General features: G+C 45.7%; 1 protein-coding gene across 1 annotated transcript in view; it reads left to right on the top strand.

The window, feature by feature from the left end:
• Positions 1 to 11,116, top strand: part of LOC310669583 (growth hormone secretagogue receptor type 1-like) — a gene marked incomplete at both ends in the record, with an annotated part of 81,966 nt that extends 70,850 nt beyond the window's left edge. Inside the window, one exon of the transcript XR_014507237.1 lies at positions 10,852 to 11,116. The remainder of the gene's footprint in view (positions 1 to 10,851) is intronic.
• Between the last annotated feature and the right edge of the window lie 400 nt (positions 11,117 to 11,516).

Genomic DNA, 11,516 nt, shown 5'->3' on the forward strand with positions numbered 1-11,516 from the left:
TATGCCTCAATGCCCACAATTTACAGCAAAAAAGTACCAGTAGGAGAGATGTGGGGAACCTCTGGCCCTCCAGATGTTGTGGAACTATAACTCCTATCACCTCTGGCCATTGGCCATGCTTGCTGGGGCTGATGGGAGTTGCCGTTCAGCAACATCTGGAGTACAAAAAGATACATCATGACACTCCATTAGACCTCCCTTGTTGCACCCTGACAAGCAAGTCTACACCCAGTTCATCCAATAGATGGACCAATTCAGTGTACCATGTGATCACAGATGGCTCTACTCTACAGGCCAACTCTTCAGCACTACAACTCAAGAAACAGTCATTATGCAAGAAGCGGCAGACAGTCCCAAGACTGAGTGAGTGCTCCACAATTTCCTGCAATGTCAAGTCAATCCTTGACTGTACCTTCACTTACTCCATATAGTCCAAGAAGAAGAATGGCACTGGAGTTAGGAAGCTATGTGCCCTACTTTATTTCTCTATTTGAAGTGCTATCAGATGATAGTCCTCTGTTTGAAAGCATTCTCTTGGTCAGCCTTTGCCCACCTAGTGTAAGGTTACCAGATTTTTTTTCAATGAATCCGGGGACACTTTTCAACTTCAATAGGAATTTATCAGAGGACTGATTTGTAAATCCGGGGACGTCTGGTAACCTTAACTGAGTGCCCTCCAGATATATTGGACCACAGTCAAAATCCTGCTTAAAGATAAAGAAATCTCGGAAAGGAGACCTTGAAACGGACCACTAACAGTGAGCACCAAGATAGCAGACTGAGCAGGCAAGGAGGATTCCTGGTTATTGTCTGCCCCACTGCGGTGCATTGTTTTCATATTGAAAGCATAGTAATTATTTCTATACATGCATTGATACATAAGCAATTTTCATGCAAATCTATGCCAACTTTTGTCTTCTTTTTTGGCAAAGTGTTTCCTCTTTTTATGGCAATATTCTGAGTGGGCGGTGTGCCTTGGACTTCTGCCCCCCCCAAAGTCTTTTCCTGGGGTCAACACTGCCCCATTTCCACAAATAGTCCAGACTCCAGGCAATTGGAAATACACATTTCAGACGGAGCATTTCCCAACCTAAATGAACCCCAAATTGATATTACCCCCACGGTGGAAAAATAAATCAAGACACCTTATAGGTACCGTATTTTTCGCCCCATAGAGCGCACCAGCCCATAAGGCGCACCTAGTTTTTTGGAGGGGAAAGAAAGGGGGGAAATTATTCCCAAGCTTCCCCGGACCCCAGCCCCCAGAACAGGCAGCTCTCCGCAAGCCGTGGGAGTCCAGCGCGGGCTCCCACGGCTTGCGGAGAGCTGCGTGAAGCTTGAAGCCTGGGCGCGCTGAGCTCAGTGTGCCCAGGCTTCAGCATGCAGGCAACTCTCCACAAGCCGTGGGAGCCCAGCACCGGGCTCCCACGGCTTGCGGAGAGCTGCGCGAAGCCTGGAGAGTCCGAGAGCAATGGCGAAGTTGCACGCAGCTTCGCCATCGCTCTCGGAGCTTGCGGGGCTGGGGGCAGGGGAAGCCAGAGCTTCCCCCGACGTCAGCCCCAGAATGGGTCCCAGAGCGATGGCGAAGTTGTGCGCAGCTTTGCCATCGCTCCCGGAGCTTGCGGGGCTGGGGGCAGGGGAAGCCCGAGCTTTCCCAGCCCCCAGAATGGGTCCGAGAGCAATAGCAAGGTTGCGTGCAACCTTGCCATCGCTCCCGGAGCTTGCCAGGCTGGGGGGATAGCTTCCTGAAGCCTGGAGAGCGAGAGGTGTCGGTTCGCGCCGACCCCTCTCGCTCTCCAGGCTTCAGCGAAAGCTTGCATTCGCCCCATAGGACGCACACACAATTCCCCTTCATTTTTGGAGGGGAAAAAGTGCGTCCTATAGGGCAAAAAATACGGTACATGTATTTTCCCACCACCACAAGATTAATGACTGTTGAGAAATACAGTGGTACCTCGGGTTAAGTACTTAATTCGTTCCAGAGGTCCGTACTTAACCTGAAACTGTTCTTAACCTGAAGCACCACTTTATCTAATGGGGCCTCCTGCTGCTGTTGCGCCGCCGGAGCACGATTTCTGTTCTCATCCTGAAGCAAAGTTCTTAACCTGAAGCACTGTTTCTGGGTTAGCGGAGTCTGTAACCTGAAGCATATGTAATATGTAACCTGAAGCATATGTAACCTGAAGTACCACTGTGTTTGCTTTGGAAAATAGTGCAGTGAGCAAGGCTTATATCCCAGCACTACTGCAGGTGAAGGACTCCTGCAGATTATTTGGCACTAGCAACCTTATACCTGATGTTCAGGATTCTAAGAAAGCTTCATTCCATCTTTATTCGAAAGGAAATCAGGTTGAGTGGGATTATCTTGAGTTTTCTGGAGTATGTTGTCAGCAACATGCAATGACACACAGCTCTATTCCTCCTTTACATCTGCAGGTGAGAGCTAATAAACTGAAGCCTAATCCAGATAAAACTGGAGGCACTGTTAGACAGGATGGATGGAAGTTTGCGTGCTCATGATAGGGTTACACTCCTGAAAGAGTGGGTACACAACTGAGGGATCCATTGCTGTCGCTTGAGGCTCAGGTGGACTTGGTGGCCTTGAGTGCCTTCCATCAGCTTTGGCTGTTGGACAAGCTGTGCTTCTTTCTGGACAGGGATAGCCTAATTTCTGTCATCTATGCTCTGGTAATAGGGATGCGGGTGGCGCTGTGGGTTAAAGCCTCAGCGCCTAGGACTTGCCGATCGAAAGGTCGGCGGTTCGAATCCCTGCGGCGGGGTGCGCTCCCGTCGTTTGGTCCCAGTGCCTGCCAACCTAGCAGTTCGAAAGCACCTTCGGGTGCAAGTAGATAAATAGGGACCGCTTACCAGCGGGAAGGTAAACGGCGTTCCGTGTGCTGCGCTGGCTCACCAGATGCAGCTTGTCACGCTGGCCACGTGACCCAGAAGTGTCTCCGGACAGCGCTGGCCCCCGGCCTCTTAAGTGAGATGGGCGCACAACCCTAGAGTCTGGCAAGACTGGCCCGAACGGGCAGGGGTACCTTTATGCTCTGGTAACCCCTAGGTTAGATTACTGCAACCTGTTATACATGGGACTGCCTCTGAAGAAGGTTCAGAAACTTAAGCTGGTGCCAAATTCAGCAGCCAGGTTGCACACCAAGGCATGATGGTTTGAGAATAACATGCCAATCTTAGCCTAGAGTTTTGACCCATAAAGCCTTAAATGGCTCAGGATCGTAATACCCCGCCTCTCCCCATATGAACTGACCTGGTGCCCCCTCCATGAGAGGTCCAGAGAGTGGCAGCACAAGAACTTTTCTGTGGTGGCTCCCCACTTGTGGAATGCTCTCCCCAGGGAGACTTGCCTGGCACCTTAGGCAACTGACAAAAACAGTCCTCTTTTCCCAGGCCTTTGACTAAAAAATCTATGGCCTTTTAAATGGGGGGGGGGGTGGATATTGTTTTTGATATGATGCTATGCATTTTTGTGTTTATATTGTAACCCGTCCTCAGATGAAGAGCAGTATAGAAATTAAATGGATAAATAAATAACAAAAAATACTTTCCAAAATAGATTCACCCTGAGTTGTTTACACAAAGCTTACAAGGAAGTTAGATTCTCTTCGGTCTCTATTGAGCATTTGCTCTGATTTTATTTGCAGGGAAACTACAGCAATTAAGCAGCAACCCTGCATTCATCATGATTTGCTTTTGTGGTGGTTATATGTCTTTCTGTTAATCATACGTTCTTCCTACACTTTTCAGTACATTTCCCCATCACTTTCCAAACTGGAAAAAGGTCGTTTTTGTTGTATATATGTATGTATGTTTCGTGAGGGCAACAGAGTGCTTTTAATCCATCTTAATTGCACATGTTCTTGAATCTCACCTGAGAAATATTGACAGTCTGGAAGCAACTCAAATTGGACCACAAACCTCTTAAAGGTAAGAGGTAATGGCCAGGTGATCTAATCATGCATGCCACATATGCATTTTTTGTAATTTTTAAAAATTGAAATTGTTGTTAATGTCAAGTTTTAAATTGTTGTAACCCTTACTGAAATTGTAGAGTGTAGGGCAGATAAACAACAACAACAACAACAACAACAACAACAACAACAACAATAATAATAATGGCAGCAACAACGTATTTTAGCCCAAAGTGTTTGAGCTTTTATCTTTGCCCTCTTTAGGTGATGTTGGATTTACTTCAACACAGACTGGCTTTTACAAAATAACTGCTTTGTTTATTTGTGACTGGATATTTTTAGGACCTGTGGATGAGATGGACTTGGATGAATTGTTGCTTTATATATCCTCCTAAGACTAGAGCATGCAATTGCTTCCTTACTGCATGGAATTATCTGAGTTATAAATAAAAAATGACTTTATGTTACTTTCAGGTAAGCAGAAGACATGGAGGAAGGCTATGTGTACTGCTTCTAGCTCTTTTAGCTGCAGCAAATCGTTTACTACCATATAAAATTTAATTTATGCAATTTTTATCCCACCCTTCCTCCAAGATACTAAGATATCTTGAGAATATAACTTGTTCAGATATTTTTGCTAGGTGCTTAGAAGACTTGGGGTACAGGCCCTGTGGCATGATTTTGCATAAAATTTGCACATGCAGGTATATATGTATAAGTGCCATTTTTAGGCCTCTAAGCAAATTAAAATGGTGTGTGGCCAGGATCTCATCAGCACTGTGCTTTGTGACATGCCCAGCTACCCTGTAGCAAAGGCACTATGTTCCTTGCAGACTGATTGACAGATGTTAAAGCACATGGTTTCCCCCAGAGAATCCTGGGAAATGTAGTTTGTTAGTGGTGCTGAGAATTGTAGTTCTGTGTGTAGCTTACCCTGCAGAGAGCTGTGTTCTGCCTTTGCTGTTGGTGGTAGCAATGCTTCTGAATGCCAGTTGCTGGAAACCACAGGAAGGGAGAGTGTTCTTGTGCTTGAATCCTGCTCTCAGGTTTCCCAAATGCCTCTGGTTGGCCACTGTGAGAACAGGATGCTGAACTAGATGAACCATTGGCCTGATCCAGCATACTGATCTTATGTTCCTAAGCTCCCAGAATTATTTGAAGAAAGCCATGTGCTTTAAATGTATGGTGTGAATGTGACCAATGTCTACTGAAAACTATTTTATTTCAGCAAGCCTACTCAAACAGATAACTTAGTTACCTATATGCATTTTAAGTTTCACTGACCCTATCTATCTATCTATCTACTATCTATTTCCTTCGATGAAGGTGCCATGGTCTGATCACTACGCTCTGAAAGCCAGGATTGATGTGCCACCCCCACCCCGCTTAGGTGGCGAGCCGATTTGGGCTCGCCCACAGAGGCTGATGGACCCTGATAGATTCCGCCAAGCCTTGCGGGACCTTGCTCCCCCTGGCGACTCATTGACTGAGCTTGTTGAGGGCTGGAATACCCAGCTCCTGGCAGCCATCGATGAGATCGCACCTAAGCGCCCTCTGCGACCCCGCAGAAACCGGGCTCCCTGGTTTACCGAGGAGCTCCGGAAAATGAAGCGGGACCTCAGACGGCTAGAGCGAGTATGGCGGGGTGCCCGTGACGGAGCTTCAAGAACATCTTATAGGGTTTTTATGAAAACCTATGAGATGGCAGTGAAGGCCGCTAAGAAGTCCTACTTCTCGGCCTCCATTGCATCCGCTAGCTCTCGCCCGGCGCAATTATTTAGTATAATTCGGTCTTTAACATCCCTTGAAGGACAGTCAAATTTAAATAATAATTTGACACACAGCTGTGAGGCATTTGCGAGCTTCTTTGCGGAGAAGGTCCTGTTGCTCCGCCATGACCTCCCTGCCAATTTGGATACAATAAAGGAACTGGAGGCCCCTCGACTGTCCTCGGGTCCAGTATTGGACCACTTTGACCGGATATCCCCAGCCGATGTGGACAGACTCCTCCGAGCTGGAAAGCCCACTACTTGTCCTCTCGACCCGTGCCCGTCCTGGCTGATTAGAGCGTGTCCAGACGAGGTGCGGGCCCCCCTGGGGGATATCATCAATTTGTCCCTTGGCACCGGGACATTCCCAGGGGAATTGAAGGAGGCAGTGGTGCGCCCGCTCTTAAAGAAAACATCATTAGATCCCTTAGATCTATCCAATTACCGCCCGGTTTCGAACCTTCCATTCCTGGGTAAGGTGATTGAGAGAGCGGTTGCTGAACAGCTTGGTAGGTTTCTGGATGAAACATCGGCTCTGGATCCATTCCAGTCCGGCTTCCGCGCTGGTCATGGGACCGAGACGGCTCTGGTCGCCCTAACAGATGATCTCCGTAGGCAGCTGGATCAAGGCGGGTCGGGGCTGCTGATTCTTCTAGACCTGTCAGCAGCCTTCGACATGGTCGATCACGAACTCCTGGACCACCGTCTTGCCGACGTGGGGATCCAGGGCACAGTCCTTCAATGGCTGCGCTCGTTTCTCTCTGGTCGGGGACAGAGGGTGGCGCTTGGGGGAGAATTGTCATCGCGTCACTCCCTGGTGTGTGGAGTGCCTCAGGGTGCGATACTCTCCCCGATGCTTTTTAACATCTTTATGCGCCCCCTCGCCCAGCTTCTCCGGAGTTTTGGGCTGGGCTGCCATCAGTATGCTGATGACACCCAACTCTATCTGTTGATGGATGGCCACCCTGACTCGGCCCCAGACACACTGACCAGATGCTTGGAAGCTGGATGTGGCTGGATGGTTACGTGGGAGCCGGTTGAAGTTAAATCCTTCGAAGACAGAGGTCCTCTGGCTGGGACGGGACGATATGGGATTGAGGGGGCAACTCCCATCTCTAGCGGGGGTGCAATTAGTGCCAGCACCATCCGTTAAGAGTTTGGGTGTAATCTTCGACACCTCCCTCTCCATGGAGGCGCAGATTGCAGCTATAACAAAGGCGGCATTTTTTCATCTCCGCCAAGCTAAGCAGTTGGCTCCTTACCTCTCTCGCCCTGACCTAGCCACTGTGATCCATGCGACGGTCACCTCCAGACTGGATTATTGTAACTCGCTCTACGTGGGGCTGCCCTTGAGACTGACCCAGAAACTCCAGAGGGTGCAGAATGCCGCAGCGAGACTCCTTACAGGGTCTTCACTGCGAGATCACATTCATCCGGTGCTATACCAGCTGCACTGGCTCCCGGTGGAGTACAGGATCAGGTTTAAGGTGCTGGTTTTAACCTTTAAAGCCCTATACGGCCTAGGACCCTCGTACCTACGGGACCGCCTCTCCTGGTATGCCCCACAGAGAAACCTACGCTCGTCAAATAAAAACATCCTGAAGGTCCCAGGCCTCAGAGAGGTTAGGCTGGCCTCAACTAGAGCCAGGGCTTTCTCGGCTGCGGCTCCAACCTGGTGGAACGCTCTGTCACAAGAGACTAGGGCCCTGCGGGACCTGACATCTTTCCGCAGAGCCTGCAAGACAGAGTTGTTCCACCAGGCCTTTGGTCAGGTCCCAGCCTGACTCCCTCCTCTGGCAACCTGCACAGAATTTTGCTCAACGGTTGCCATTAATTTGACTTTAATTAATTTTTATAATGGAATGTTTTTAGAATGTTTGATTATTTGATTGTTTGATTATTTAATTGTTGTTAGCCACCCTGAGCCCGGCTTCGGCTGGGGAGGGCGGGATATAAATAAAATTTATTATTATTATTATTATCTATCATCTATTTTCTAATAGTTTTGCAGGTTTTAGTTGTGTTTTACCTATAATTTTATTGCACAAAGACCTTGATTTCAGGGCTCTTAACACCCCTGCTCAGTCCACCTGCTTTTATTCTTTCTTTATAATTGGAGGGTTATATTGAGTGTCAGTGTCTTAAATATTTTAAAGAGAGGCCAGAAAGGAGAAAGTTCACATCACCTAATGAAGACATACTTCGCATACAGAATGTGTTTGTTGACCAGGAACAAAAAGCTGCTTAATCATTTCACCTCAGAGAGAATTCCTGGAATCTTCAGTGTTCTGTATCAGAAATCTCATAACTCCTAATGTGTTGGGGATGCGGATCTGTCTTAAAAAAACAAAAGCTCACTTTCTGGGGAATAAAATGTTTGGGTTACAGTCCTTTATTTCACTGAGAAGGTATTCTTGGTGCCATAGGAGTTACTAGGGAACACTGAATTCTTTTTCTGATGTTCAGTGTATTTGAACATAGGAAGCTGCCTTCTCTTTCATCGTACCATTGGTCCATTTAGCTCAATATTATCTGCACTGATTGGCAGTGGCTCTCCAGGGTTTCAGGCAAGTCTATTTCCCCAATCCCACCTAGAGCCAGGATTTGAATTTGGGAGCTTCCATAGCTCTTCCTATCATCATCATCATCAATTTATTTATTTTCTTTTTAAAATAGAAAAGTTCAGTTAAAACTGCAAGCAGCAATAAATAAACACTATCATGCAAAATACCCCCACCCAAAAAACCCAGCTGCCTTGTGGAAATGCTAATTGAACTACCTATGTTGCAGCATCCCACATTAAAAGGAAAAAAAGCATAATATCTTCCGAAAGCTTTCTAGAAGAGTCTGATTTTGTCCTGGTGCTTAAAGTGGCATCATAAAAACAATGCTGTATTCCTCATTGGTCCGGTCTACACATCACACTGAGCCAAGCCATGGCTTAGTGCAAACACAGGAGCTTGTGAGCTCCTGGAAAGGATATTGTGGCCACTTCTTTCTTCCTCATTCTTTTTGCTGCTTCACCACACTGAACAAACCATGGTTCAGCATGGCATGTCACCCTAACCAAGGCTTGCAGTTTAGCTCTCTCTAGACCAGCCATAAGTTATATCCAAGATTCCCTCCCCTGTCTTCATAGTGGAGTTGTCCCAGCCCCATCATCATTTTGTAGCCATTTTCTGAATCTTTTTCCAGCTCTACAATTTCCATTTGAGGTGTGGTGACCAGAAATGTGCATGGTATTCACATTGTATTACAAATGGAATACACTAGCAGTTTCATTCTCAGTCCCTGACCTAATGATCCATAACATGGAATTCACATGTTTCACAGCTGCTGCACATTGGGTTGACATCTTCATCGATCTGTCCGCCATGACCCCAGGGTCTCTTTCCTTGTCAATCACATGAGTTCAGACCCCTTGAGAGGTTTTGCCCCAATGTACACTACTTTAAAGTTGTTTGCATTGAATTGCATTTGCTGTTTCAAAGTGCATCCATCCAGTTTGGAGAGATCCTTTTAGAGCTTTGGGTAATTTTTTATTTGTTTGTTTTTTACCACTGCAAATAATAGGTGTCATTGGCAAACATGGCCACATTACTGCTCACTTCTACACCAGATCATGTATGAACAATTTTTAAAGCTCCCAATCCTGATCCAGTTCCTTGGTGGAACCCACATCTTGCTTGCCTCCATTGGGAGAACTGACCGTTTATTCCTACTTCCTCCTCTTTAACAAGTTACTGAACAATGAGACGACCTCACTTCTTATCCCATGATTGCTAATCTTACTCAAGAAACTTTGGTGAAGTAGTTTATCAAACACTTTTTGAAAGTTTTGATGCAATGTCTACTGAGTCACCCCTATCCACATGCTTATTATTAACCCCCCAAACCTCTAAAAGGTTAATTAGCTAGGATGTATCCTTGCAGAAGCCATAGGAGTTGTTCTTCAGCAAGGCTTGCTCTTCCATATGCTTTGTTATTTTATCTTCGGCCATGCTTTCCCCTAGTTTCCCCAGAACAGATGTTAAGCTAACCAGTTTGCCATTTCAAGGATCCCCACTCCCTTTTTTAAAAAATGATGTTGCATTGGACACTTTCCAGCCCTCAAAAGCAGGGACTGACCTTAGGGACAAGTTACATATTTTTGTTCAAAGATCAACTATTTCACACTTGAGTTCCTTAAGAACTCTCAATGAATGCCATCTGGACCTGGAGGTCTGTTAGTTTTTAATTTGTCAATAAGGCCCAGAACCTCAACTCTTGTCATCACTGTTTGTCTCACTTCCTAAAAGGTTTCAAAATCATTGAAAAGTGGGTGGAGCAATCAATGCAAATTTTACCTTTGTTCTGTAGGCTAGTTTGCACACATGCACACAAACACACACCCCAATTTAGGCAGCCGAGAGGCATTAATAGTTCAAGCCTCACTGCAGTCAGGCAAAAGCACTTAATGGTGCGAAGCAGGACCCTTCAAGGGGGCTGGCAGGAAGAGGGCTTGACCTGGGGAAAGTGTCAAGACCTGAGGATCCATACCTCTTATTTAACCCACCATCACTTTACATTAAGAAAGCATGCTGACTGAAGGTTCACCTTCTCAATGCTGCTGGAGTTGTCAACTACTGTACCAAAGAACTCCCCTCACAATGTGCTCTCTTGTGGCTTTTACATAATCTGCCATGGCTGTACAAGATCCCCATGTGAGCAGTGCCTAATAAAGCTTTCAAGGAAATGTTAGAGAAGCATTAAAGCTAAGCAGCATATAAATGACATGAACTCATAAATTTATGGGTAATTATAATTGAACAGTGTGGGATTCAGCATCTGGAAGATAGGGAAATAAATCATGCAATTTGTTTTATTGCTCCTGAATACGGTATATCTTGGTACCATTGAACAGTCTTTTGGTGTATGAACTGCAAATCTCTCTTCAGCTATGCAAGTACAAAACAAAATGGTTTATCTTAGAACCTAGAGTTCAAATAGTTTTCATTTTCAAAAGATTGTGACTGGTGGTGCAGCCAGAGAGATTACTTCAAGATGAAAGGGATCTGAGGGCAGCAGCCCAGTAGCGGTTTTAGGGGATGAGTTTGGGTGTTTGGTGCTACGTCTCTGACGCAATTTCTCTTCATTATCACCCACTCCAGTAGATGTTAATGAAGCTGACCCTGAAATATGCTATCTGAACCACTCACTGCCTCTTTACCAACCCTCAACAATACTGAGTTATTAGGAGGAAGTTCTGCTTGTGGCAACTGCACCGAGAAGGCAGTCACAGGGCTGTGACATGAAACTGGGCATTTTTTGCTGTCACCATTTGAATGCCCTTCTTTCTGTCATATTTGAAGCATCATCTATTAGTTACTTCAAACTTACATTTTTGCCCAGACTTTCCCTGACCCATAAGATTGGACTCTGTTTTATGCCCTTGAATCCTTTGAATCTTTGCTTATTTGCTTTTAAATGCTTTTATATGTTTCGCACTGTTGTTTTATTGGTTTGAAATTGCATTCTTGTTTTAATTAGATCTATCCATCAATAAAGCTTTTATATTTATAAAATATTGGGTGGTTTATAAATGCTTAAAAATATTATAAGGTTTTTCTGAACAGGCAAGTGGTGTAAAATCACTATGAAATGTAAAAAAAGCAAAATAAATATTTTTCTGTCAAAGGCTTCCATTCCTAGCCATGCCTTTGCTGAAGCCTAAGGAAACCAGATGGTGAAATGCCTTGCAGGTTGTTTTGAAAAAAAAATCCACTTCACAAAAAAAGACAACCCTCCAAAAGTCTAGGTCTAAGGCTTAGCTTTCTCA

This window comes from Podarcis tiliguerta, assembly GCF_965153285.1.
Source record: "Podarcis tiliguerta genome assembly, chromosome: Z".
Taxonomy (NCBI): domain Eukaryota; kingdom Metazoa; phylum Chordata; class Lepidosauria; order Squamata; family Lacertidae; genus Podarcis; species Podarcis tiliguerta.